Here is a 27857-nt window from a genome sequence, read left to right as displayed (position 1 = left end):
TCCTGCTGCCAGAGTGGCCAAACCTTTAATAATCTTATATGTCTTAATCAGATCCCCTCTCAGTCTTCTAAACGCAAGGGTATACAAGCCCAGTCGCTCCAGTCTTTCACTGTAAGGTAGTCCCGCCATTCCAGGAATTGACCTCGTGAATCTACGCTGCACTCCCTCAATAGCCAGAATGTCTTTCCTCAAATTTGGAGACCAGAACTGCACACAGTACTCCAGGTGTGGTGTCACCAGGGCCCTGTACAGCTGCAGAATAACCTCTTTGCTTCTATACTCAATCCCTCTTGTTATGAAGGCCAGCATGCTATTCGCCTTCTTCACTACCTGCTGCACCTGCATGCTTACCTTCATTGACTGGTGTACAAGAACACCCAGATCTCTCTGTACTGCCCCTTTACCTAATTTGATTCCATTGAGGTAGTAATCTGCCTTCCTGTTCTTGCCATGAAAGTGAATAACCATACATTTATCCACATTAAACTGCATCTGCCATGCATCTGACCACTCACCTAACTTGTCCAGGTCACCCTGTAATCTCCTAACATCCTCATCACATTTCACCCTGCCACCCAGCTTAATATCATCAGCAAATTTGCTAATGTTATTGTTAATACCATCTTCTATATCATGAACATATATTGTAAAAAGCTGCGGTCCTAGTACTCATCCCTGCGGTACCCCACTGGTCACTGCCTGCCATTCCAAAATGGGGCCGTTTATCACTACTCTTTGCTTCCTACCAGCCAACCAACTTTTAATCCAAGTTAGTACTTTGTCTCCAATACCATGCGCCTTAATTTTGCTCACTAACCTCCTATGTGGGACTTTATCAAAAGCTTTCTGAAAGTCCAGGTACACCACATCTACTGGATCTCCCTCGTCCATCTTCAGAGTTACATCCTCAAAAAATTCCAGAAGATTAGTCAAGCATGATTTCCCCTTCATAAATCCATGCTGACTCTGACCTATCCTGTTACTACTATCCAGATGTGTCGTAATTTCATCCTTTATAATAGACGCCAGCATCTTTCCAACCAGTGAGGTCAGACTAACTCGTCTATAATTTCCTGCTTTCTCTCTCCCACCTTTCTTAAAAAGTGGTATAACATTAGCCACCCTCCAATCCGCAGGAACTGATCCCGAATCTATTGAACTCTGGAAAATAATCACCAACGCATCCACGGTTTCTTGAGCCACCTCCTTCAGTACCCTGGGATGTAAACCATCAGGCTCCGGGGACTTATCAACCTTCAGACCTAACAGTCTCTCCAACACCAATTCCTGGCAAATATAAATTCCCTTCAGTTCAGGTCCTTCAGCCACTGTTACCCCAGGGAGATTGCTTGTGTTTTCCCCAGTGAACACAGATCTGAAGTACCAATTCAATTCTTCTGCAATTTCTTTGTTCCCCATAATATATTCCTCTGTCTCTGTCTTCAAGGGCCCAATTTTAGTCATCACCATTTTTTTGCTTTTCGCATACCTAAAAAAGCTTTTACTATCCTCCTTCATATTATTGGCCAGTTTACCTTCGTACCTCATTATTTTCTCTGCGTATTTCTTTCTTAGTAATCCTCTGTTGTTCTTTAAAAGCTTCCCAGTCCTCAGTTTTCCCACTTATCTTTGCTATGTTATACTTTTTCTCTTTTAACTTTATATGTTTCTTAACTTCCCTCGTCAGCCACGGCCACCCCTCCTCCTCATAGGATCTTTCTTCCTTTTTGGAATGTACTGATCCTACAACTTCTGCATTATACACAGAAATATCCGCCATTGTCCCTCCACTGTCATCCCTGCTAAGGTATTGCACCATTGAACTTTGGCCAGCTCCTCCCTCATAGCTCCATAGTTCCCTTTATTCAACTGAAATATTGTCACTTCTGATTGTACCCTCTCCCTCTCAAATTGCAGATTGAAGCTTCTTGTATTATGGTCACTACTTCCCAATCTCTCCTTCACTTTGAGATTACACAATAAGAACTTCTATAATAGAAACAGCAGTAGATCAAGTGGCTCCTCAAATCTGATCCAACAGTCAGTAAAATCACAGCCAATCAAGCACCCCTGCTCTGCTTTCCCATCCTATCCCCTTTTTTGTCTCAGTAGTGGGATATGACTGCTGACAGATAAGCCAGTATTTATTGCACCTTCCTCATTGCCCTTGAGAGGTGGTGGTGAATTGGATTCTTGAATTGCTGTAGTCTGTGTGAGTACACCACATTGCTAATGGGTGGGAATTCATGGACTTTGAGCCAGTAATGGTGAAGGAATGCCAATTCAGGATCGAGTGTGGCTTGGAGGTGAACTTGCAGATGAATGACATTCCCTTGCATTTGCTTCCCTCATCCTTTTAGATGGTAATGGTTTCAAGTTTGGAAGTTGATGTCAGTGGAGCCTTGGTGAGTTTTGTAGTGCATTTTGTGTCATTACTGCCATTCTGTGTTGCTAGATCAGCCATGATCGAATTGAATGGCATAATGGAAGTGGGTTTGAGGGGCTGAATGGCCTACTCCTGTTCCTTTTTCTTATGCTCTTTTGTTCAGACCATGAGGCTATTACCATTAGTTCTAAATATTTCAGCCAGCTTCAATGAGTTAACTTCTTTGACATGCATTTACTTAAAGCGTGAGATTTAAATTTAATACATGATCCTTTGTTTTGTGCCATAGTGTTAGAATAATTAGATTAGATTAGATTACTTACAGTGTGGAAACAGGCCCTTCGGCCCAACAAGTCCACACCGCCCCGCCGAAGCGCAACCCACCCATACCCCTACATCTACCCCTTACCAAACGCTACGGACAATTTAGCATGGCCAATTCACCTGCACTGCACATCTTTGGACTGTGGGAGGAAACCGGAGCACCCGGAGGAAACCCACGCAGACACGGGGAGAATGTGCAAACTCCACACAGTCAGTCGCCTGAGGCGGGAATTGAACCCGGGTCTCTGGCGCTGTGAGGCAGCAGTGCTAACCACTGTGCCACCGTGCCGCCCACATCTTAGTAATAGGGATGCAGTCAAAGTTTACCAATCTCTGAAGCTGTTAGTGAATGCTATCAGCTACAATTGTTTCATGTCATGGATTGCAAAAAATAATCCAGTTTGAGAGTTACTTGATAGCCTGCTCATGGTGTCACTAACAGCAACAAAAGCAATGTTTTATAGCATTATTAATGTAGTCAAATATCCTCATATGCTTCACAGGAGCAATACCAAACAAAATGTGACATTAAACCGTACCGGGTGATGTTGGGGCAAGTGAGAAAACACTTCAAAAAGAGGCAGACTCAAGCATCAATGCAGAGGAGGGAAGGGTGACAGAAGGCTTAGTGAGAGAATTCCAGAAGTTGGGATCTCGGCAAATGGAAGCATGATAGGGATAGTGGAGCAGTTAAACCTTGGGATGGATAACAGTTTAGAACAAGGGTACAGGGCGATCTGGTTTATATGAGGCTAGACAGATAGGGAGGGATGAAAGCAGGGGAGGACTTGAAAACAAAGATGAATATTATAATACTGAGGTGCCATTTAACCAGGGGTCAGGGCAAGTCAGTAATCAGGGCTGGTGTTTTTCATCTATGGCTCAATTTGAACACAACAATCTCTTTGAGGTTGAACTGGTATTCCATAGGAGTTTTCTCAAACTGGTTTGTTTTTGTTTTTTATGTTGTCACTTATAAAGCTCAGGATCCTTATTATCCAGGTCTCAATAACCAGTTTCACAGTCTGCTGTGACAACTCTGATGATTGTTCAAGTACATTCACTGTACTCTAGCAGGAATTCGATTATTGTTTTAGACTACATATCCTCAATCATTCTATCAAAATGTATCAGTTTTCTGTACTAAATTTCATCTGCCATGTGTGTGTCCATCCCACTACCCTATGGCCTCAAGAAGTTTAACGTTATCCTCTTCACAGTTCACCGTACTTGCACATTTTGAAATATCTGCAAATTTTGAAATTGTGCCCTGTGCACCCAAGTTGAGGTCATCCTTACATATTTGAGCAGTGCGTGGTTCAAGTACCATCCCTGTTGCCTACCATATAACTTCCTGCAATCCAAAAAACAAACATTCACCTCTATTTTCTGCTTTCTGCCACTCAGTCAACTTTGTATCCATGGAACCACTGCCCCTTTTAGTTCAAGAGCTTTAATTTTGCTGAAAAAATGATCATGCGGCATTGTATCAAAAGCCTCTTGGATGTCCATGTCAACTATATCAAACACTTGACCCTCAAAATATTACCACATCAAAAAAAAACTCAAACCGGTAGGTCGGGCATTATTTGAATTGAACAAATTCATGCTGGCTTTCCTTAATCAATCCATATTTTTCCAATCACTGTTACTTTTGTCATAAATTATCAATTTTAAAATTCCCCTGCCATTCGGGCGAGAAACCGCTGGGTTTACCTTTATGCATTTCTTTCAATAATGGTCTAACATTTTCCATTCTCTCGAGCACAAGCTCGCCTCAAATGTTGGTATACAAATGTTTTGCAGAATCTGATAAGGATTAATGACACTGGATTCTTGGAATCAAAAAAATTGCAGCACAGAAGGAGGCCATCCACTTAGTCTTAGTCTATTTGACTGGAAGAACATAAAAAATAAGAACAGGAGAAAGCCATTCGGCCCCTCAAGCCTGTTCCACCAGTCAATAGGATCATGGCTGAACTGACATTCCTCATGCCCATGCTTCTGCGTTTTCCCCAGAACCCTTGATTCCCCTCCTGAACAAGTATCTATCCATTGCAGTCTTAAATATACATAAGGACTCTGTCCCCACAGCTGTCTGTGGGAAGGGATTTGAAAGACTCACGAGCCCCGAGAGAAGAAATTCTTCCTCATCTTAGTCTTAAATCGGTGCCCAGAGTATTCACATACTATGCCCTCTGGTCCTAGGCGCTCCTATCAGGGGAAATATCCTCTCAGCATTTAACCCTTCAAGCCTCTCAAGAATTCTATATATTTCAATGAGATGACATTCGTATTAATGTACAAATTTACAAACTCGGAGCAAGAGTAGATGACTCAGCCCATTCATCCTGCTTTGTCTTTCAATGAGATCACAGTCGATCTGACAACTCTTCATCCTCCTCTCCATGATGACCTTTCATCCCCTTGCTAAGCAAAAATCTACATATCTCTTTATTTTAAAAAAAATAACTCTACTTCCAACAGTGCAATCTAGAATGAGAGATCATAGTTTTAGGATAAGGAGTAGCTGATTTAAAACAAAGATGATGAGAAATTATTTCTCTTAAATTACAAATCTGTGGAATTCATTACCCCAGAGTGTGGTGGATGGTGGGACATTGGCTAAATTTAAGGAGGAGATAGATAGATTTTTAATTAGTTATGGGTTGAAGGGTTATGGACAGCAAGCAGACAAGTGAATTTGAGGCCAAGTGAGATCAGTCATGATCAGGCTAGAGGGCAAGAATTGCCTACTCTCATTCCAGATCTCTGTTCTTTAGAGGGAAATAAAAGTTCCCAACAAATTGAGAAATAGAGGAAAAAAACTCTCCTTAGCTCTGTTTTAAATGGGTATCTTCTTATTTTGAAAGTGACTCCTAGTTCTAGATTCTCCAACAAAAGGAAAAATCCTCTCCACATGAACCTCATGAAAACCCTTCAAGAAGTTCTACGTTTCAATCAAATTGACCGTTACTCACCTAAGCTTCAGCAAATTCAAGCCCAGCCGAATCAATCTTTCCTCAAAAGATACCTGCTCATTCTAGGTATTAGTCTCATAAATCTTTAAACTGCTTCTGATGCTCTTACATCATTTTTTTTAAATAAGATGACCAATACTGCACACAGTTATCCAGATGTGGTCTCACCAGTGGGCTGTATAACTGAAGCATAACCTCCATAACAATCTTCAATTGTCACTGTTTACCTATTTCTCTTGTCTTTCCCTGCATTTTTATAAATTGTCGCTTTACAAAAACTTATCTAACTCACATTGAAAGTGGATGTAGGTTTCCTCGCTGAGCTGTAAGGTTGGTTTTCATGAAAACAAACCTTCCAGCTCAGTGAACAAACCTACAACCAGAACCTCAACTTGAGCTACAAATTTTCTCAAAACTTGCTCCCATTCAAAATGCCTGCTTCAAAAGCCACTTGTGATGAAGCATTCTTCTTATCTGTGCAGAGTTAGCCTTCACATTTCTCCTTTAATTTTTTTCTGTAACAATTCTGCATTTATGACATTGTTATTGATTCAAGGTTGCACTAAATAGCTTTTGTGTCAGCAAAGCATCACAATAACAGCGTTCACACAGCATCAGTGGACTGGACAGGTTACTGCTTTGCATCTGCCAAACAGTAACACAATAATGTCGGAGAGGGAGAGAGACAGAAACGAATGGAAGGATTGATATAGGCAAAGGTCAAAAAGTCACCAAACAGGTTAAATGAAGAGAAAAAGAGATAGATCAATACAAGGTGCTAATTTTAATGTGAGGCTTAGGCAGCTCTTACACCACTCATGGGTCTGACTTGACGTATAAATGTCAATTTCAATCATTGTATAGCACTCAGTTAGCTCATGAATTGCTCTTGTTTCCTATACCTGCAAATAATGTAGAAAGGTGGAAATATACATTCAAGAGAGCATCAACATTACCAGATCTTCCTCTGAAGTTCGATTCACCTTTTAATTATTACTGTTTAAGTGTTCAATCATTAGCCCAGCAAAAAAAAAGAGATGTACAATGGTTGATTTCCACATTTACCCTGATAACTAGCTGGATATATGAAAGTGTGGTCCAGAATATTGTACATATTACATGAATTAAACATCAAGCACACAACACAAGCCTTTGATATTTAGAAACATGGTGTATACTGTATAATTTATTGTGAAAAGAATCAAGAAATGGAACTCATTAACACACCAAAGAGTTCAGCACAGATGGCTCTAGATGTCACTTCAAAAAAAAATCTCTTGCACTTGGGTAATTTTTAAGTGCCTCAAGTCACAAAATGTTTCTAAAAATGGACCTGGTTTCAACACTATTAGCAGAATTAAGAATTGTTCATTCGGGCAGGTCAATACAGTCACCATCATTGAATACCCCACTATCAACACCCTGGGAGTTATCTTTGACCAGAGACTCAACTGGACTCATCTAATAAACTCAGTGGTAACAAGAGCAGGTCAGAGGCTAGGAATACTGCACTGTGTAACTCATCTTCTGACTCCCCAGTGCCTGTCCACCATCTAGTTGGCACAAGTTAGAAATATGGTGGAATACTCCTTACTGGCCTGGATGGGGGCAGCTCCAACAACCTCAAGGAGGTTTACACATTCTAAGATAAAGCAGCTTGCTCCAATGGCACCATATCCACAAGCATCCACTCCCTCCATCACTGATGTTCAGCTGCAACGGTATGTACTATCTAAACGTGTACTACCAAAAATTCACTGAAGTTCCTTTGAAAATGCATTTCAAACACACGATCATTTCCATCTAGAAGGACAAGGGCAGCAATACATAGTAATGCATCACCTGCGTGTGCCCTTCCATGTCATTCACCATCTCGACTTGAAAATATGTTTCTGTTCCTTCAATCTCTGGGTAAAAATCCTGGAATTTCCTCCCTAAGAGCATTGTGGATCGACCTATAGAATTTAGACTGTCACGATTCAAGAAGGCAGTTCACCATTACTACCTTCTTAAGGCTAAGGACCGGTAATAAATGCTGACTAGCCAACAACATCCATGTCTCACAAATGACTTTTAAAAACCGACACTTCCAAAGGCTGGTGTTTGGAAAAATTGGTTGGTTACAGAACAAAGATTGTTCCATTATCATTTAATTGCCACCATTCTTATTATCTGCATTGATATAAATGCAGATAATGAACAATGAGATGCCAAAATGGATTCCCTTCATTGAATTTAAAATCTGGTGGAATGATTGTTCCACCCATTCTTGAATCCAGTTGGGCCATGACTCTTTCTATTGAGCTAAGGGTGATTCACATTACAAAGCGGCTTATTGCTGGATTCCTATTACTAGGAATAGGAATGAGGCGTGCAAGTGCAAGGAAGAGATTTCTTGGGAAGCTGCAGGAACCATTAAAGAGGTGGAAGTGTCATTTAAAAAGAAAAGACGAGGCTCAAAGACTTCATTAAGGTTTCCACTCCTGGCCTGAAACCAAAGACCTCCAGAAGCTTTGTCTCTGAATTAGACAGAAGGATCTCCATGAGCCACTATCTTTTTTCTCTGACCTTAGGGTTATTAGAGTCATCTTTCAGGATACACCATCATCAACGGCATTGTTGAATTAAGAAGCAGCCATATATGGAGTGAAAACAAGGATTAGGCTCCTACCAGCTGCATAAAATCTTTTGGGGAGAAGTAGTCAGATATAGTACCATCGAACACAAGACAGGATAATGTCTGCCAGGCGATAAGGTATCTGGCTACTACACTTAGTATCTGTCATTAACCTATCTACAGTTGAGTTGGTATAGAGAGGAGAATTCAGCTGAGAATGTCAAATGTTGCACCAATTTGCAATTTGGAAAAGACATTACTAAGAAACTCTACTGAATTTTAGTCTTACTTGAGTCATCTAATTGAGGAAAAAATTGAATAAAAAATGAGTTTTTTTTTCCAGTATCCACCTCCTTGCCTTCGAAGAAAGAAAATATCACTAGGTCCATATTTGGAAATATCAAACCCACTCTGATCACTGGGATAAAATATAAAGAAAGGATTGAAGAATGTTAAGCTGCAAGTTTTCATTCAGAGGTGCATTCTGGCCCCATTGTCAGGATGCAGCTGCTATGGACTTTGCCGAAATTCCTGAAGAGATCCTTGCATTATTTCTTAACCAGTAGTAGATGCCCATGCCACATGGGTGACTACAGATTGTCAGCCACTGTTGACTTACCAGACAGAATATGACCTCATTTTCCCATTAAAAAAAATTATGTGAGCAAAATAAAACTTGTTTCAGAGTCCAGGCCACAGTCTAACCCATGCACACTCTCACATTGACCCTTCTCATTAACCTCTAACCTCAATCCCCCTGCTCAGGTCAGAGCCACATATGCTCTTTTGCAAGCCTGTTGTCCCAGATGGAACAGTTACACCAATGAAACAGAGGGTCAGGGATATGGAAACTCCAGTCAACAAATGCCAAGAACTGCTGTCTTTCACAGCAGTGGACTTTTCAGTTGTGGGTGATGGGGCGAAATTACTGCAGAGAAATAAACAAGGGTAGGACTTGAACAATTTAAAGTAGGGCCTTGGGTAGTCTTGTAAAACAGAGAGACCTAGGGGTTCAGGTATATTATTCTTTCAAGTTTGCATCACATAGAGTCATAGAAATGTACAGCATAGAAACAAACCCCTCAGTCCAACCTGTCCATGCCGACCAGATATCCCAACCCAATCTAGTCCCACCTGCCAGCACCTGGCACATATCCCTCCAAACCCTTCCTATTCATATACCCATCCAAATGCCTCTTAAATGTTGCAATTGTACCAGCCTCCACCACATCCTCTGGCAGCTCATTCCATACATGTACCATCCCCTGTGTGAAAAAGTTGCCCCTTAGGTCTCTTTTATATCATTCCCCTCTCACCCTAAACCTATGCCCTCTAGTTCTGGACTCCCCGATCCCAGGGAAAAGACTTTGTCTATTTATCCTATCCATGCCCCTTATAATTTTGTAAACCTCTATAAGGTCACCTCTCAGCCTCCAATGCTCCAGAGAAAACAGCCCCAGCCTGTTCAGCCTCTCCCTATAGCTCAAATCCTCCAATCCTGGCAACATCCTTGTAAATCTTTTCTGAACCTTTTCAAGTTTCACAACATCTTTCCGATAGGAAGGAGACCAGAATTGCATGCAATATTCAAACAGTGGTCTAACCAATGTTCTGTACAGCCAGAACATGACCTTCCAACTCCTGTACTCAATACTCTGACCAATAAAGAAAAGCATACCAAATGCCTTCTTCACTATCTTATCTACCTGTGACTCCACTTTCAAGGTCTCTTTGTTCAGTAACACTCCCTAGGACCTTACCATTAAGTGTATAAGTCCGGCTAAGATTTGCTTTCCAAAAATGCAGCACCTCGCATTTATCTGAATTAAACTCCATCTACCACTTCTCAGCCCATTGGCCCATCTGGTCCAGATCCTGTTGTAATCTGAGGTAACCCTCTTCGCTGTCCACTACACCTCCAATTTTGGTGTCATCTGCACACTTACTAACTGTACCTCTTTTGCTCGCATCCAAATAATTTATGTAAATGACAAAAAGTAGAGGACCCAGCATCGATCCTTGTGGCACTCCACTGGTCACAGGCCTCCAGTCTGAAAAACAACCCTCCACCACCACCCTCTGTCTTCTACCTTTGAGCCAGTTCTGTATCCAAATGGCTAGCTCTCCCTTGAGCCACATGTAAACACAATGGTTAAGGAGGCATTTAGCACACTTGCCTTCATTGTTCAGACCTTTGAATATAGCAGTTGGGACATCATGTTGAGGTTGTGCAGGACATTGGTGATGCTTCTTCTGGAATACTGTGTCCAGTTCTGGTCGTCCTCTTCTAGGAAGGACATTGTTAAACTGGAGCAGGTTCAGAAAAGATTTACCAGATGTTACTGGGAATGGAAGGTTTGAGTTATAGGTAGAGGCTGGATGGGCTGAGACCTTTTTTCATGGAGCATAGGAGGTTAAAGGGTGACCTTCAGAGCTTTCTAAAATCATGAGGGGTATAGATAAGATGAATGGCAGATGTCTTTTCCCCAGTGTGGGGATTTCAAGACTGGAGGATATATTTTTTAAGTTGAGAGGAGAAAATTTAAGAAGGACATGAGGGGCAAATTTTTGCACTGAGAGTGGTTCGTGTGTGGAATGAACTTTCAGAGAAAGTGGTGGATGTGGGTACAGTTACAACATTTGAAAAAAATTTGGATAAGTCCATGAATAAGAAAGATTTTCAGGGTTATGGTCCATGTGCAGACAGATGGGGCTACTTTAGTTTGGGATTATGGTTAGTATGGACTGGTTGGACCAAAGGGTCTGTTTCCATGCTGTATGAGTCTATGACTCTATAAAAGTGCACTGGAAGAGTTCTGGAGTTCTAACCATATTATCTTTACGGCTGATTATCTAAAAAAAACTTTGAACATGAGTGTAACAGAAAGACAAAAAAAAACTTAAGCATCTGATTGCAGATCAATCACAGCCTATCAGCTTAGAGTCTCAAATGTTATATGTTCCCAATTTTATCAACCTAAAAATAATAGGTAGATTAAATTAAATGTGGCGCTATGATGGAGTGTTGGCAGATCAGCTTACACTCATAATGTCACTGTCACTGCTAGCACACCTTCAGTGTGTTCAGTTCCAAATAGCACTGGCAAATCATGACTTTTAATGTTGCAAGAACAGTGGAAAGGATTTTCCTAACAGTAAGAACGTATTCCATTAAAAATAAAGTTAATTGCCCTCCAGATGCTTATCTGGCCCTGACAAAGCAGCCTGAGAATTTCCAAGATGACTTGTCCTCATGTCGTCCGTCTCACAGAAATCCAACACATCGTCCTCACAGCAGGAGAATGATTGACATCCGTGGTGCCCAGTTAACACTGCAGGCCTGGATTGTTTCTTGGATTTCTTAAAATAATGCAATAATTAAAAAAAACTGTGTTCCATACAAAAGGACAAAGAAGTATCCTCATTCATTCTAACATGGAATGCATTTAGCATCCTACTAAAAGTAGCATTGTTGGCAGTAGTACACAGCAAGCAAGGTACCATTGATAGACCTATATCAGCATAGGTGACTAATAAGTACTTGGTGATTGAGCAGAATTCCTTCTCAGATCTGTAGCCACCTCACCACAGTCTTATGTTTTCAGTGTCAGTATCAGAGAACCACACTGGCCCTTGTGTCCAGATACACCCATACCCTCAGAGATTTTGACCATAACTGCTGCCTTTCCAGATTTATCTTGCTGGGTTTATTGTCTGCATCTTTTCCTTTACAAGGAAAATAAGCACTTTGAAATTCCAGCCTCACCTATCGGATTTGTTCATTTTATTGTACGGCCATCCAGTCCGACAGATGAAATAACTTACTTCCAATTGCCCAATTTAAACCTGGCAGAAGATGCTGCAGTGCAGTGTGATTAAGGATCTGTTGCTGTTTTCGTTATTTATTCAATTAGCACCATAAAGATTTACCTCCAACAATAGCCATGTAGTGGCATATCCATTCAACAGACTTCTGACAATTGTGTTGCTTGTCAGAACATTAATTGTGAAATGTGCATCTCAGGTTAGATTTTACATGGCATCCACTGCCCATCAGGGTTCCAGTGGGTGACAGGTGGCACGCTGAGTGACAAGTGGTCCTCTGGGTCCCACCTGGCCAACAACAAGTCAGCCAGAGATTGGAGTTAGATGACTTCTTTTCGTAATAATCCTCCAGCAACACATGTCACTGCAACACAAATCACCTTAACCAGCAAGCGAGTAGTTGGCTGGACATCACGATGCTGACAGCAGGTCATATTTGCCTTCTGCGCTAAAACCTAAATCTCTTTATTGCTGGCTATATTTAAAAGGAAAAGCAACAAAACTCAAAAAATGAAAGCTCATTAATTCAGAGGGGTTATAAAGCTGTGGTTTTATTGTTCAAATGTGTCCGAAAATAAAAGGGAACAAAATCAGCAATCATCTAAATTGAATGTGATGAGACAATTAGCAGATTATAAACCAGCTTGCAGACATGCTGTTATTTCTATAGCTAGTCCAGCAGCAGCCTCAACCTTTTCTGTATCTGGTTGCCAAGCAGCAGTTCCAATCTTTTATTTAAATACATGCTGTGTCTATACTTCAAAGAAACAGAGCTATATGAAGTGATCAGAAGTATGCATACTTTTCCTCTGACATCTACTCCATTGTCGATCAGGATATAGAAAAGGCAAAAAAAAAACACATTCTCTGTACCACACAAAGAATTGGACAAAATGAAAAAGAAGCAAACAAAATAGTAAGTCGTTCCACCAATGTTATGTGCACTAGCTGGGAAAGTAATTGGCAATGTCCTTGAAAACAATAGTGCAGGATTTTAATAGCTTCACAGTTGCCCAGCAGTCTGCTGCCAAGACATTCTGTCTATGTTGAGAGAGTGTCCAATGGCAAGGGAATGGCAGAATTTGGCACAGATTATTGAGATGTCTCTCAGAAAGTAACCACATCTATTTAATCCAAAAACCCTTCTCGTACGACTCTGGATGTATCAAAGCATTCAGGCCAAGAACAGCCACTTATACAAGTGGTAACTGTAGTTGTAGATCCATCTACAACCAATGCAAAAGGTTACTGGGCCACTTGCATCTCTACAGATACACAATGATATGCACCACAGAGCCCATTTGCTCTTATAATTAGAGAAATTATTAGAAGGAGCAAAGGGTCAGCAAGGCTACGATAAATTATGCCAAAGCCTCATAATGTTGGAAAAGGCCCAGTTAAACAAAAAAGCAACTTTTTGCAAGGTTTGTGAAGGTTTGTGAAGCAACTAGATAAAGCAAAAGGAAGTGAAAGAGATCGTATGTACTCACAAAGATTCCAGGACAAGGGGGACAGTTTTAAATTTAGAGGTTGCCCTTTCAGGGCAAAAAATGAAGAGAATTTCTTTCTCTTTGAGAATTGTGCATCTTTGGAACTTTCTGTCTTGGAAGGCAATGGAGGCGAGGGTCACTGAGTCTAGTGAAGACAGATAAATGCTTTTTAGGCTGGAGGATCAAGGGTTATTGGGGGTAGATGGGAATGTGGATCAGCCATGGTCTTGGTGAATGGTGGAACTGGCTTGAGGGGCTGAATGGTCTACTTCTGCTCACATTTAATTTGTACACTCCTGAGGCAGTGAATTAGTGTGACATAGAAGCAGTTCCAAAGAAGTGATTCAGGCTAGTTTTAGAAACAAACATGAGTATAAGCCTCTCTTGCAGGACTCACTTCGATACATCTGTACTTCATTTGATTTCAGAGCCTTTCACAGCCCAGAAAAAAATCTTTGTATGGGCTGACATTAGATATAATCCCAAAACAGATATATGCAACATGCTCGGAGCAGACCTGATTGCCTCAAAACGCAGACCATCAAAAACTGCAATATGAGCCCCACTAACTTCCATTTGCTATCAAGAGGGGGTGAATTAATGCTTTGAAAGTGAAATAAGTGTGTGAGAGAATTAAGGAGAAAGGTCACCATTCCAGAAAAGAGACATAGAACAAATAGACAACAAGAGAGCCCAATCCTCCACATTATAAAATCTGTAAATGCTTTGCAAATGATTGAGCATTTAATGAACTCAACTTGACAGCATATGATCTATGAACTTTAATACAAAATATAAAGTGCAGCAGACCTTTCAGTTTTATTCTGTAAATTAAGGAGACCTGCATTTTCCAATGCATGGTAATTATTCGTATACTGATTTATTCATAACTGTGCAATCCTTTTACTATTATATACTTATTGTATGGGGAGGCAGTGTCGGAGTGGTAATGTCACTGGACTAATAATCCAGAACCCCAGTCTAATGTTCTGAGGACCTAGGCCTGAATCCAACTATGGCAGATGGTGAAATTTTTAAAATGTAGAATTTTTGAAAAAAGAATAAGTAGTATGGTAACAATGCAACCACAGTCAATTGTTAAAAAAAAACTGGTTCACTAATGCCTTTTAGGGAAGGCAATCTGCCATCCTTGTCTAGTCTGGCCTACATGTGACTCCAGACCCACAGCAATGTGGTTGACACTTGCCAGGCCGGGATAGGCAGTAAACTTTGGTCTAGCCAGTGGTGCCCATGCCCCATGAACAAATGAAATTGAAAAGATATTTTAATGGTTGTCTATATAACCAGGCTATGCATTCTGAGTACTTTATTTCTGTTATTATTACAACTATCTATGGTGATTTTTCATGAAATTAATTCTTGATTTAAATTTGGTGTTGTCCTGTTTCCAAAGGGGTTGTGGGTTAGGAGCTCAAATAGGGCAGGATGCTCATTATCCTGCCCACCCTCACTGCCTAACTGGTCACCCTTGGAGATTGTTATGAGTTGACATGGAGACAAATTCCTCCATAAAGAAAGTTAGCATGTGGCTCTTGAAATTGTGTGATCAATTAGAAGGCCCCCTGTTTGAGAGGACAAGGAACTTGTAATAGACAGAAAGTAACTGAGCTGGCAATTTAAAGTAGAGGCACCATATCATGAATTGTTTTAACTTTTTAAAGAGAGCCAGAAGCCACACTTCCAGTATGGGCATAGGTTAGGTTTCATGATTGGTGTGGGGGTAAGCCATTTTCGGGGTGGTCCTAACCTACATCCCTTAAACTGGATGGTGCTGAGAAACCAACATGTCAGTCAGCATCAGTACTATAGAAAGTGTTTCTGTCCATCTCAACTCAGATAGACCTGAAAGTTTGCCCAAGTTGCCAGTATAAGCTATTCAAACTAATAGAGAAACAAGGTCCTTTAGTGAACAACAAGGAATCCCAGTAGCGACTTAATGTATTGTCTAATTTTCAGCATGCGGAAAATTCACAGCAGAATCTTAATGAAGCTGCTCCAACAGCATCTCCCAAAAACCACAATAAGTAGCAGTTGGAAAGACAAGGGCAGTAGATGCAGTGGAACATGACCTTGAAATTCACCTCCAAGCTTCACAAAGGTGTCAATGGACTGCTAAGGCTACTGCCTTAGATAAGGAAATTGTCATCCTTATCTGGTCTGGCTTAAAAGTAACTCCAGACCCACAGCGTTGTTATTGACTTTGAACTGCCTTTGGGAAATTAGGAATGGGCAATTAATGCTGCCTGGCCAGTGACACCCTCATCCTGTTAATGAATGTTGAAAAGACAGGGGCAATGGACCCTTTGTGATTGTGAAGCCTTTCTAGATGCCCAGAAACTAGTCTCATTAGTGGGCAAGAATGAGACAAACAGAGGTGTGGGTGATGGTGTAAATATGTATCTGTTCCTTCACTGTCTGTGGGTCAAGATCCTGAAACCCCATCTTTAAAGGTAATAATGACTTGAACCGCTGCAATCTAAGAAGGTGGCTCAGCATCACCTTTGCAAAGCAATTCGTAATGTGCAACAAATATTGACACAAGGTCCAAATGTTCACCATATCAGGGAGCCTCTCTGAAGTTTCAAAATTTCAACATGCATGCCTGAAGATGGTATTTTCCATTTTTGCATGTGAGATTAGATTACATTACATTACAGCGTGGAAACAGGCCCTTCGGCCCAACAAGTCCACACCGACCCGCCGAAGCGCAACCCACCCATGCCCCTACATTTACCCCTCACCTAACACTACGGGCAATTTAGCATGGCCAATTCACCTGACCTGCACATCTTTGGACTGTGGGAGGAAACCGGAGCACCCAGAGGAAACCCACGCAGACACGGGGAGAATGTGCAAACTCCACACAGTCAGTCGCCTGAGGCAGGAATTGAACCCGGGAATGAAATTGGTTTCAGATTCATGAATGAACAGTTTGAGGTGTCCGCTGGTCATTCAAATCATTACTACTTTCATTTGCCTCAACAATAACACACAAATGTCCGAAACCCAAAGTGAATAGATTAAACCAAGAGCAGATCTGACGTTCTGTATTTGCTTCAAAAGCCAGTGCATTCATTTGGAGAGATAAGGTACCCTTTTTGAACCTGACCCCCGAATAGCTTTGGTTGGAATAAGGTACACTTTGTGAGAAATAAGGAGTTCCTTGAGAGAGGTAAGGCACCCATTGAGATTGTTAAAAGTAAACATGTTTGTGTTTAAAAAGATCATCAATTCAATGGGTCTATTCAGCTACAAAAGAACTGACAAAGTGTCAATGAACTGCTAAGGCTGTCAACAAGCTGTGAACGCGCTCAATGAACTGACAAAGCTGTCAAAATGCTGTCCAAAAATGTGTGGAGTTAAAAAAAATGCAATGCATTTCAGCGTGTGTGATAATAGAATTTTCAAATCCATACAATGCAGAAAGAGGTTATTCAGCCCATCGCATTTGCACTGACCCTATGAAGAGCATCCTACCAAAGATAACTCTAACTATATTCAATATATACAAAGCAGTCAGTTTGACTATTTTCGATTTCTCTCCTTGCCCTCTCACCATGTTCCCTTCACCACCCACACCTCTGTGTGTCTCATTCTTGCCCACAAATGAGACTAGTTTCTGGGCATCTTAGAAAGGCTTCACAATCACAAAGGGTCCATTGCCCCTGTCTTTTCAACATTCATTAACAGGATGAGGGTGTCACTGGCCAGGCAGCATTAATTGCCCATTCCTAATTTCCCAAAGGCAGTTCAAAGTCAATAACAATCCTGAGGGTCTGGAGTTACTTTTAAACCAGACCAGGTAAGGATGGCAATTTCCTTATCTAAGGCAATAGCCTTAGCAGTTCATTGACACCTTTGTCAGTTCTTTTGTAGCTAAATAGACCCATTGAATTGATGATCTTTTTAAACACAAACATGTTTACTTTTAACAATCTCAATGGGTACCTTACCTCTCTCAAGGAACTCTTTGTTTCTCACAAAGTGTATCATTCCAACCAAAGCTATTCGGGGGTCAGGTTCAAAAAGGGTACCTTATCTCTAAAGGACATAAGTGAACCAGATGGGATTTTCCTGTCAATCAGCAATGGATTTATGGTCATTAGATTTGCAAGTCTAGATATTTATTGAATTCAAATTCCACCAACTATCATGGTAGGATTTGAACATGGGCCCCTAGAATGCTATCTGTGTCTCTGGGTCAACAGTCCAATGTTAATGGAAGCCATTACCTTCCCAATTTGACAATCACTGGGGAGTAATGCACTCATACTGTAAGATATGTAGAGAGCACAGAATGTGTTGCAGCAATATGTAATGGTGTGTTTGGTGCAGTCTAGCCAAAACCACAATGTGCAAGCGATGGACTAGCATTAGTTTGAGAGGATGTTCATTATTCTGATTCATGATCATGATCCTCTGTTGCAATGAGCAATTTGTTCCCATGCAACACCTACGTGATCATCCCTTATCAAAGATCTTTTTCAGTAAGTCTCATAGTTTGTGATATAAACTTTTCACTGTCATGGAATCTATTGCTATCAATGCATAATGGAGACAGACAGGTTACAGAGACTTCCAGCATTTCTTACAGGCACTGAAAGAAAAGAAATTCTGTATATGCCATTTTGTACTGGCTGCAGAGATTAAATGAGCTTTCATGCATTATATATCATTTGAAAAGTCCAACTCTGCTGTATCCAACTGTCAAAGGTATTGTAAAACTGTCTGTTGCCCAGAGTTAACATATAATTAATCATTCAATGATGTTTCAGATGAAGCCGACCGGTTAAATCAGTCTTTTTTCTTTCTTTCTATTTATAGGAATAATAACAAAGTTCTTGAACAGTGCTGCTTGTTCCCAATGTCACTCAATGCCTTGGTTCCGGCTTTGTGGACAGGAACGTAAGTTAACGGCAAAGTTCAACACTGTTAGCATAAAAACATATCAATTTTTGACAGATTAATCTTATTTCAATCATTAGTAGAGGTGTAATGATTGGGCTGGGGGGAGAAGGCATGTTCTCATACCATAGAGAGACCCAGTCCTTCCCAGGTTAGGGATGAGACTGATGTTCAATAATGGTCATTTGATTCCACAGGAAACAGTCTGAAGTATTTGCCAGGCCAGGGACACAGCGAGGAGGGTTCAGGAGGTTGCTGATGGATGTAAGAGAGAAAGGTGCTGATTGAGTCAATACCAGAATGAAGTGCAATGTCACAAGACAGCCAGAAGCCTGGCACATCAGATAAAGCTGTCCTTCCTCTTTGAAGCTGACTTTGATATAAAGTTGGAAGCTGTTAGACAGAGGAGAAAGTCATTTTCTTAGACAGTGAGGCCACCAGTCAGAAACAAAGCGGTCATGGAGCAAACCGGTGCCAGTGCAGATTTTAAAAAATGAAATGAAAACATCCTGGAGTCAGTGTTCCAAAAAGGGTCAGTCGTCATTCCGTAAAATGATAAGAAAGAGGAGCCAAAACAGGCTATTCAGCCCATTGAGTCTGTTCCACTATTCAGAGATCATTGATGATCTGATAACCCTCTTCTCCACTTTCCTGCCTTTTCCCTTGATCCTTGATTCCCTGAGTGAGTAAAAATCTGTCTATCTCAATCGTAAAAATACTTAATGACCCAGCCTCAACACGTCTCTGTGGAAAAGAATTCCATAGATTCACAGCAGTCTTAGAGGGAAAAAATAATTCTCCTCATCTCTCTCAAATGCATAAAATCATATCCTGAGATTACGCCTTCTGGTCCTAGACAGACCCCCAAGTGGAAATAACCTTTCTTCATCTACCTTATCAAATTCCTCTAAGAATCTGATATGTTTCAATAAGGACATCTCTCATTCTTTTACATTCCAATGAGAACTGGCCTAATCTACTCAACCACTCCTCATATGACAGTCCCTCCATGCCTTTTATCAGTTGAGTGAACCTTCACTGGATTACCTCAAATGCCAGTGTATCATTCCTTAGATAAGGGATCCAAAATTGTTCACAGTATTGCAGCTAGCTGAGCAGCATTACCTTCCATCTGCCAAGTTTTTCACATAACCAGTTTACATCTCCCTGCTGGCTCTTTGTATCATTTTCACCACTTCCTTTCCCACCTATTTTTGTGTCATCCACAAACTTGGCTGTAGTTCATTCACTTTCCTCATCTAGGTCTTGAGGAAAGGTTGAGAGGGATATAGACCAGGAACAGGCAATTGGGACTAGGTTAGTCTGGCATTAGGTGTAGCAGGAATAGCTGGGTCTGTTTTTATGCTGTAAGACTCTATACATCTTCCATTAAACAAAATGCAACCCCCATTACTTTGGAAAGATCTCAAGTTTGCAAATGTCCATCAGACACTCAGAATGCAGTCCATGACTGATCTCAGGAAGTTGCACAGGCTATTTACTCACCCCTAAAATAGTCAGTAGCCATGAAAACCTGACTACACTGGTAGACCCAGTTACAAATAAACTGAGGCAAATGATGTTAGAAACAGAGACCAGCAGTGCCTTAGCTCTCCCTTGGTGTCTCCGTCTCTCTCTTGTCCTACCTGGAAAAAAATGGGTGCACAATGTGAAAGACAGACCTTATTCTGCAATCGGATGGGTGTTCTTTTTCAGCACCTCACTAATAATTAGATTAGATTGGATTAGATTCCCTACAGTGTGGAAACAGGCCCTTTGGCCCAAAATGTTCACCTCGACCCTCCAAAGAGTAACCACCCAGACCCATTTCCCTCCGACTAATGCACCTAAAACTATGGGCAATTTCGCATGGCCAATTTGCGATGGAGCAGACAGCAACGGAGATAGCCAGGTTAGTTTGAGGAGGCAGTTGGATCTGGTAAAATAGGAATTCTTGGGGGATCTGATGATTATAGAAAGTAATATGGTCATTAAATGGATGCAGTGCACCCTGTCTCACCTGTCACACACTACGTAATACTGGGTATTTTAACATTGCAGCAATCAACTTCCTAGGCTAGCTCTTGGGTCTCTCATAGCAGCCTCTTTTCACTCTCCATGGACCTGGGTGAGCAATAAAGGAATAAGGAAATACTGACACACCAGAAGAGACCCAAACTTGGGCAGAGGATGGAAGAGTCTATCCAACCTAAAACATCACAATGGTTCAGAGCTCTGGGCACATGAACTCATCCATAGACTGAACTATCAAACTCTTGGCTGGTGTCATGTCGCAGCACTGAGTGTGGATGCAGGAACTGTGCACTGATGTCTGCAACATAAACAACATGCTGGGTACTATAGATGGGTCTGCGACCCTGGTGGCTCAGAGGTCTTTGAGGTACCAGCTGTGCTGACGGCATCCAGAGTGTTTCAAAAATGCAAATTCCCCTTGGGCAACCCTGACAGTGTGCCCCTGTCAAAATATCACCCTGCAATAAGCTTAGCAAGCTGTCTAATTATTTTAATTGGTCTTCTTTAGGAGGAGATGGGTGAGATTACTGACCCCTCCAACCTGCTGACAATCCAACTGGCCCCCATCTGAACCCTGAACCCCACATCAGGGAATTCTTAAAATTCTGACATTTCCAACCTTTCGCCTCGGCCTCACTTCTCTCCTGCAACCCCACACCAGCTGCAAAAGCCAACCCCAGAAAAGTCCCACATGTTTACAGTGACTGCAGAGGTGATAAAGCTCGCAATTTGTTTTATTGAGTACGCTGCAGTGACAAAAGCAATTTCAGTCTGCTAAATTATTCTAAAGATCATTGTTTGTTGTTACTCTTTAACTAACAGATTTATCATTTTCATAAATCACTGGAAAATCTTCATCTTTATTTAATTTGATTCCGAGAGCAAAAATTCTCAGATGTTCTGGAGGAACCGAAGTCCTAACAAGTACATAAATCAAGTCAGTTTTAAGCAAGTATGCGTCAGATAAAATATTTAATCGTGAAATGAAATCATATTATATTTATAATTTGATATAGTAATCATTTAAATTCATCAGTGAATAATTTAGTTCAATAGGAGATGTATAGTGTGGAGTTAAGTGAGGTGCAAATGGATTACTGTACATTTTTCTTCTTGCAATCAAATTACTATTTTTCCTCATTAGAGCCAGAAACAGTTCCTTCCAAAAGCTATTCTTTCAACTGGTCACCAAAATGTTTCTTACACATGGCACAATGACTGTGTTTATGGACATGTGACAGATGCCACCATATCCTTGGTTAAAGATTTGTTGGTCTCATAGGTGAGACTACAGTCATTTAATAGAGTTGTAACATACTCTATTCCTGGCTTTTAGTTCTGTTTCAAAACTGCAAAATAATTGCCTCCTGCGAGTCATGCGACAGTGTGATAAGAATTAGTCACAATATTGAATCAATGCAGCATTCCCACCAATGTAATAAAAATGTAAATAAGCAGCACGCTGGAACTTGACATTCTCATGGTGGGATTACCCATAGTGCAATTGCACCACTGATCTGCCAAATATATACAATTAAAATAGCTGTAGATGACGACATTTCCATTCTTTCGTGCTGCTCATGCTTGGGCACAAGTTTGAATATTCAAACACATTATGCCCTGAGTAAGGAAATGAAAGTTGACTGAAGTTGAGCATTTCGATCTATTGAAAAAGTTTTTTGAGGGTAAAAGAATGCAAGGGAAATGAATTCTGAACGCAGGTCCGTCAGTCATTCATGTGACACTGGAGCTGTCAAGATCACTTGGAACTTTATACTTGGTACTGAAACTCCCCCGTCCTTCAAACATGTCAATTAATCACCCCACCCCCAATAGCCACTTAATGTTCAGCAGGCTGATAATGGGAAAGAGAGATACCCATGCTATGTAGTGACTCTCTAGTCCCAGCAGTGCCACTGAGAGCTGCATGTAGTCCTCAACAGAAATTACCACCAGATCCAGACACCTAGAAAAGTTGAGAGGTGTGGTAATGCTGTATCTGGGAGTGGTGGATAGGTGGGAGGGTTGGCTCCTGTGAGGGGGTGAAAGGTACAAGGGGAATGGGAAATGGCATTCATTGAGCCAGAGTGTGAGGGTGGAGGGATTGGGCTTAACCAGGTTGGGAGAGAGAGAGCAAGGAAAGCCTTCGGAGAGAGGTCATTGATGGTTCCATAAAGTCTGTAAGGGAGATGTGACCCACCCTGCCAACACTAGTCCAAGCTCTCAAAGCTGTTGGGCATGAGACTCTGCCAGCATTGAGAACAATTACAAGGAGGGTGGAAAAATGCCCTCAAGAAGCCAATAATCAAATATTTAAGGGTCACAAATTCCCCATGAGTGGCGGGCTACCTGATGCCAATCTCTCTGTGGCAAGGGTTGAGGCAAGTAGGTTGGTGCAGAATCAAAGGTCAGGACCCAAAATTACAATCACCTTAATCCCGCCCCACCTCATCCCTCCCCAACTTCATGCCATACTACTTCCAGACAGTGTATCATTCATTCCACGGGGTCTGTTTTTCAAATGTAAAGGTTTTGTATGTATTGAGCAGCTACCCTTTACACTCACCTAAACATTCTTAAAAATCGCACAACACCAGGTTATAGTCCAACAGGTTTAATTGGAAGCACACTAGCTTTCGGAGCGTCGCTCCTTCATCAGGTGGTTGCGCTCCGAAAGCTAGTGTGCTTCTAATTAAACCTGTTGGACTATAACCTGGTGTTGTGTGATTTTTAAACTTTGTACACCCCAGAACAACACCGGCATCTCCAAATCATGACTAATCATTCTTGTTAACTTTCTCCACATCATTTCAAACTCAATAAAGAGCAGATAAGAAGGTCCAGTTCTCATTGCAGAAAAGATTGAAATCTTCTATTGTTTTCATTGAAAGGGTTTGGTCGTGTTCTTAGGGCTAAAGGGATCAAAAGGGTAAGGGAAGAAAAAAATGGGGAGGAACTGGAAACTGAATTAGATGATCAGCTATCATCATATTGAACGACACAATAGGCGTGAAAGGCGAATGGCCTACTCCTGCTCTTAATGTCTACGTTTCCATCACATAATAAGTGTAAGTAGCACAGACATAATTGCTTACAGACTGGAGTTGAGGAGATTCAGCAACATTAGTTTAATAAAAATGGCAGAGAACGGAATAGTAAATCTTTTAACATTATATTGAACAACAATCAAGTCAAAGTAAGATTGTTCTACATTCAGTGATACCAAATTAGATAGTTTGTATGGAACAATGAGGAAGACAAGGAGAAAGTGAACTCTGCCGATGCTGGAGATTAGAGTCGAGAGTGTGGTGCTTGAAAAGCACAGCAGGTCAGGCAGCATTTAAGGAGCAGGAGAATCGACATTTCGGGCATAAGCCCTTCATCAAGAATCAATTCAGGAACCATTCGGCCTTCATTTCTGATTCAGAGTTTATGCCTGAAATGTCAATTCTCCTGCTCCTCAGATGCTGCCTGACCCGTTGTGCTTTTCCAGCACCACACTCTCGACAATGAGGAAGACAATTCTGCTACCTGGGTTACAATCCAGCTCAAATGGATGTAACAGTGCCGAGCTGAAAGGTTTTATGTGAAATGACTTTTATTCCAACCAATATTAGATAAAGCTCAAATGATAAAACAACCCCTAATTTAGCACCAAATTGGCAATTTCATTCAGAGATGTCACTAGATTACTCAAGGAAGAAACATAAAAAGAATGACACAATAATGCAATTGGAAATGAAAAACATTGCTGTCTTAGTTGAAGGGAACTTTTGATGATGTTGTGTTTTCTATTCCCCATAATGCTCTCTTGCTTGGAAAACAGTTCCACTATAAAAATTATAGCTAACTTGCCAGATTTGGAGGTATCTATTTAATTGTGGAGCAAATACATTTACGACCCAGTAAATGTAACACAAGGCATGACTGGGAATGCACAAAATTTTGATCCAACTTAAATATAAATATACATGACATGGTGTATTGTAGGCCAGTTCCACAGATTCACAGGGTGATGACATGTCAGCTCATTTCCTATTCAGTTCAATTGCTGATCACGAATATGGTCATGTGACTAAACATTCATTTGAAATAATCAACTTCCTTCAGGACTGATGAAATCGAACGAAGCATTATTAACAGATTTCAGTCACAAACCAGTTTTGGTATACACCTTAAAACTGGTCATCTGAGGTACAGTGGCTCAGTGGTTAGCACCAGGGTCCCAGATTCAATTCCAGCCTTGGGCAACTGTCTGTGTGGAGTTTGCACATTCTCCCTGTGTCTGCGTGGGTTTCCTCGGGGTGCTCCGGTTTCCTCCCACAGTCCAAAGATGTACAGGCAAGGTGAATTGGCCATGCTAAATTGCCCGTGGTGTTAGGTGCATCAGTCAGAGGGATATGGGTCTGGGTGGGTTACTCTTCGGAGGGTCAGTGTGGACTTATTGGGCCAAAGGGCCTGTTTCCACACTGTAGGGAATCAAATCTAATCTAATCTACTCTGTCCTTCCATTGTGATCAATCACGCACCATGGAGACAAAGACAATAAATAGTGGGGGAGGGGAAAGAGATTTAAAATGCAGAATTACCATAAGCATGTTTACTAGTTTTATAGCTACTGAGAATAATTCAGCAGCTTCTATGTTCCATGAAGAGATCTTCAGTCAATTAAAGTGTATAGCTGTCACCTTTTCAATTAACTGACATACTGTCTGTTTTCCATCATAAACCTTGTTGGCTTTCTCTCTGCAACATTTGAACAGCCCATGGAGTAGATTGTGCAGCACGTTTCATTTTTGCTGTCAGTACCTTGATACATAAATCGCCTTCTTATTTTTAGATTGTTATTTCATTTCTGCCCCTTCCCAGGCAGCACATCCATCCTCCAGCAGGACTGGCAGGTGACTTGATCTTAGATCTCTGTGAATATAACTCGACAAGTACTTCCTTGGAAATAGGTGACATTTACTTAAAATAAAACAGATCCGAGTTTGCAAATGGAAACAATGTATTACCTTGGGCTCTTAATGCTTGACTCTGATTCTTCCTTGGCTGCAAAGCAGAATGAGAGACAGCGTTACAAAATTATTCTTGACAATGTTGATCAAAATCGTGATTCACTTATGCAGTACTGTGACAGCTCTGAGATGATTGGAACTCTCCTGGACTTTGTGGCTTCAGGCAGTAAAACCGGACACAGATCACAGCCAACCAGTCACGTCCTTTCATGTCATGTGTGCACTTATAGGTCTTATGCTGCCTATTTGGAGGTCAATGTTGCACCCATTACCAACCTTCCCTCTTTTTCTTAGGTAATTGCAGTTCTATTAATGGATTGTTCTGATCGCTCACCTTGACTGTGTTTGCTGCTCTGAGTGGTGGTGAAACTGTTTTGTTGCTACACCTACGAACCATTAACAACTGTGCCTGCTGAGCCTTTGCAAGCAGGAGTCCAACTAATGCACTGGAAACTATGCTCACAGCACTTACACTGACGGACCTCCTGTATTGCTAACTACCATGCTCAAAGAAAAGGATCACAAGAGGAATGAAAGACATAAAATTTAATCACTTGAAAAGAGCTGTATAATAACATTTCCAAAATTTTGAACTCATCAAGATGAATGAGGTCACTGCCGGGCAATGGCAAATGTGCTTCCTTTTTTGTCGACAATTAAGCACTCCAGAGACAATATTGTCTTGAAGCTGTGTGAAAATATCCTCTAAAGTTATCCTACTAAGGAACCCAAAGTCTGCTAAACATGGTTTCCATCAGATTCCCATCATTTTCTCATTACAATGGTAGAGCTAAAGTCACTACAAAGAAATTCTAGGTCTAGCTCACAAAAACATTGAAATTTTGGTTAGAAAGCCATTCATCCCATTATATTTGTTATACTTGTAACTCCACATAAGAATAAGTAACATGGATCACATATACTAGCTCATTTTCCATACCTTTTAATCCCTTCAAGTGCTTACTTAATTCTCTTTTTCCTTCTCAGCCACTTATGGCAATGCATGCCCTGAATCAAAATATTTGCCTTTAGCACAAAAGTTAAGCTTTCTTTCTATTGGTTGACCCTCCCTAAAACTGTCCTAATTTCAGCACTTAATCTACATGCTGTTATGATTTCAATTGAATACAATCTTAAATTTCTCAAGTCTTTCATCAAATCTTTGCCCTTTCATCCCTGACATTATCCGAGAGAATTTATTTTGGATTTTTTCCATGGCTCTGATATTCTTCATGTAAAGTGGCATCCAAAACTGTTCCCTGTACTCCCCTGGTGGTCAATTAATGTCATGCATTATTTGTGGTTTCTTTTAAGTGATTCACAGTGATGCCAGGCATTGGCAACTTTGAATTACTATTGTTCTGTGAGATGGCAACATGAATGCATAAGGGTGATTTTGTTTTGTTTCTGGGAATGAATAGAAGCAACAGAGGCCAATCTCCATCATAATAAAACTCAATTATAGCTTCTTTAGCAACAGGGAAACCACACAGAAATTTGTTCTTTTTTGTGTGTTTCCCAGAATGTAGTCATTGTTGGCAAGGCCATGTACAATTACAATTTCTCAAGTAACGTGGCTTACCTTGGATAAACCATATAAAGCATTGAAACTATAACTCAATCTGATAATCTGCATTATTCAGCACTCAAAACCATGTTGAAGAGTTCTGTTTACTTAGAATCCCTACAGTGTGGAAACAGGGCCTTTGGCCCGACAAGTCCACACTGACCTGCTGAAGAGTAACCCACCCAGACCCATTTCCCACACCTATTATCCTATATTTCCCCCTGACTAATGCACCTAACCTACACATCCCTGAGCAATATGGGCAATTTAGTATGGTCAATTCATCTAACCGGCACATCTTTGGACTGTGGGAATAAACTCATGCAGCACTGGGAGAATGTGCAAGCTCCACACAGACAGTTACCTGAGATTGAATTCGAACCTAGGTCCCTGTTGCTGCAAGGCAGCAGTGCCTACCACTATGCAACCGTGCCCCCTTCATCAGGGGCTTTTGCCCGAAACGTCGATTTCGCTGCTCGTTGGATGCTGCCTGAACTGCTGTGCTCTTCCAGCACCACTAATCCAGTATTTGCTGAATATTCTTCCTCAACATATTTTCAGGCACTTACATTACACAAATGCATTTTTAACAGCACGTTCTAATTGTATTTCTACCACATTGCATTTTTGATAATGGAATAAAGAATTATTGATGGTAAACAGAAGCAGAAATGTGGTCATCATTAACA

General features: G+C 41.0%; 1 protein-coding gene across 3 annotated transcripts in view; it reads right to left on the bottom strand.

The window, feature by feature from the left end:
- The window catches only part of tenm2a (teneurin transmembrane protein 2a), a 2790214-nt gene that overhangs the window by 2228229 nt on the left and 534128 nt on the right, over window positions 1-27857 (bottom strand). For all 3 annotated transcript variants that reach the window (XM_072590496.1, XM_072590497.1, XM_072590504.1), the window contains one exon: window positions 25599-25635. The gene's annotated coding sequence lies outside the window, so the exon portion shown is untranslated. The remainder of the gene's footprint in view (window positions 1-25598; window positions 25636-27857) is intronic.

Source organism: Chiloscyllium punctatum, chromosome 20 (assembly GCF_047496795.1).
Source record: "Chiloscyllium punctatum isolate Juve2018m chromosome 20, sChiPun1.3, whole genome shotgun sequence".
NCBI lineage: Eukaryota > Metazoa > Chordata > Chondrichthyes > Orectolobiformes > Hemiscylliidae > Chiloscyllium > Chiloscyllium punctatum.
Note: the sequence above shows the minus strand (reverse complement) of the source record. Positions and strands in the feature narration are given on the sequence as shown.